General features: G+C 41.5%; 1 protein-coding gene across 1 annotated transcript in view; it reads right to left on the reverse strand.

Annotated features, from left to right (window-relative positions):
* The window catches only part of LOC113806005 (protein Wnt-5b), a 677,940-nt gene that overhangs the window by 674,613 nt on the left and 827 nt on the right, over positions 1-2,500 (reverse strand). Inside the window, exon 1 of the mRNA XM_070129736.1 lies at positions 1,446-2,500. This exon is cut by the window's right edge and continues 827 nt beyond it. The gene's annotated coding sequence lies outside the window, so the exon portion shown is untranslated. The remainder of the gene's footprint in view (positions 1-1,445) is intronic.

Below are 2,500 nucleotides of genomic sequence, written 5' to 3' on the forward strand. Positions count from 1 at the left end.
CCCTCCTCCCTCTTCTCCTCCCCCCCCCCGCACACCGGCTTCTATAAACGCAATGAAGCGGAACAACAGAGGGCGAAGAACGAGGCAAAACCCGATCTCATTCTACTAATTAAATGATCAACCAAATATAGATATTCGAGAGAAAGGAGAGAGGGAGAGAAAAGGGGCAAAGGGGTTGATTAGGGAGAGGAAGAAGAAAAGGGGGAAAATGGAGAAAGGAGGAGGGAATAAGAGTGGGATAGGAAGAAGAGGAAAGTATGGAAATGGATGGAAAGAGAGGGAGAAGAGAGTTGAAGTGAGAAGCAATAAAACTAACAATAAAAGAACAAACAACTGTTATAGATAGGTAAATAAACTAAATATATATAAATATATATATATACATAAATATATATATATATATATATATATGACAAAAGAAGAAAAAAACTACACAAAACAACCCCGCCCCATAATAAAAAATTGAAAAAAATAAAAAGAAAACGGCAGTTCATATCCAATCCCAAACTTTGCCAATCGCGAGGCCGCTGCCGCTCCTGACGCCCCAGAGACCGTGGCAGCGTCAGGAGCTCTCTCTCTACGCCCTTGATGAGTAACGCATGGGCCGTGAGGTCTCGCTGGTGATGAATGACGACGCTGAGGTGATGGTGGGCTGTGGGCGTCGTTTATACAGCTTCTGGTGGGCGGGCAATCCACAGCTTTGCTTGCTATTGGATGCCAAAGTTGATGAGACAAGAAGAGAGAAAGAAGAAAAACAGAAAGAAAGAGAAAGAAAAAAAATGTTGAAGAGGGAAACGGGAGGGTTTGAGAGAGAGAGAGAGAGAGAGGGAGGGAGTGGAGAGGGAGACAGAGAAAGAGAGAGAGAGAGAGAGAGAGAGAGAGAGAGAGAGAGAGAGAGAGAGAGAGAGAGAGAGAGAGAGAGAGAGATAGAAGGGAAAAGGCGCCGTAGATAGATGAATAACTAGATAAAGAGATCAATGGACGGATAGATAAGCAGATAGTGAGAGTTAAGGATAGATAGAAAGATAGAGAGAGAGATAGATAGATAGATAGATAGAGAGAGAGAGAGAGAGAGAGAGAGAGAGAGAGAGAGAGAGAGAGAGAGAGAGAGAGAGAGAGAGAGAGAGAGAGAGAGAGAGAGAGAACCGCCTGGTCGGACCGACCGCCAACCAGCTTAGCCGCCGGTATCAAAAACTCAAACGTCATTTTCACATCGCTATGAATCCCATAAGGTACGAAGACGTCTAGTCAAGCTAACTTTCCATAAAAAAAATAAAAAAAAATCGACGCTTATATTACCGTGCGCCGATCGACTTCAAATTAAATAAAGGACAAATACGACCATAAAGAAATGATAATAAAAAAAACTAACAAACAGTAATATTGTTGCAAAATTGGTGATAATGAATGAAACAAAAACTGGAGAAGACGTTGCTAAATCTTACCTTGATAAGACGATGACGTAATCAAGACGCTCCCTCTCTTCTTTACTTTTCGTATGTCTTTTTAAATTAATTTTACTCTTGTTATATTTTCTTCTTGACACTTTAATTAGGTATGTGTAATATTCCACTTATTAATTACCAAACACTTTCAAAGCTCACAGAAAAAAGATCATTACTTTTACTTTTATTATTTCTTATTTTCAAAGACAATATTTGTCGTGTTAAAAAGCATATGATAGAGAATTATCTAAAAAGATTAAACTGTCTTTCAAAACCGTGAAATTCCAACGGGGCTCAAGAAATGACAAAAGGTTCTTTTCAATATTTTCGTACTTTTCATATGATTTGCACCTACATAAATATGTATCAGTACTCAAAGAGTGATCACTTGTCAAAAGAAAAAACGAATTCTCTTATTTCTTTCGCCTTAGGGACGCAAAAAGGAAAATATTTGCTCCTTGAGTTATTCAAAGGCGACAAGAAGCCTTCGCAACCCTTCCTCTGTCACACGTTAAATAATCAAGGTTCGTCTCACGGAATCTCTGATCTTCACAGCTTTCCTGTTCTTTAAATTATTCACACTTCCGCCTTGACGTTCTCTGCTCTGACGCTGGCGGCTCACACTTGACCTGCTCTCCCCTGCCTTTTCATCAGCTCGGGTCACACTAGCACTCGAGACGCGCCTTTCACCGTCGACGCTGGAGTGGGAGCAGTTTCCTCCGCCACAACGCACAGCGGTGCCCGTGAGGCCTTCTTCGTCTGGGCCGCAAAACACTTTCGGCCCTTGAGATGTGTCTGGATTATTACTAGATTTTTTGGGTTTTGATATTTGTTTACCTTCCTCTTAGTGCATCACCAAATCCTTCGGCTCGTATATCAGTTTTACGCTACAGTGCGAAAGTCACTTTTGTCTACGATCACCAGATAACACGAAAAAGTTACCTAAACAACGCTGTTACGTCTTTATTTTCTCAGCTACAAACAATTTACACTGGACGACAAATGGCTGGGCACCGCAGGACCTGGACGCGATCCCGGCTCTCCTCCTTCGAAGT

The sequence above is a fragment of the Penaeus vannamei genome, chromosome 14 (genome assembly GCF_042767895.1).
Source record: "Penaeus vannamei isolate JL-2024 chromosome 14, ASM4276789v1, whole genome shotgun sequence".
NCBI classification, from domain to species: Eukaryota; Metazoa; Arthropoda; class Malacostraca; order Decapoda; family Penaeidae; genus Penaeus; species Penaeus vannamei.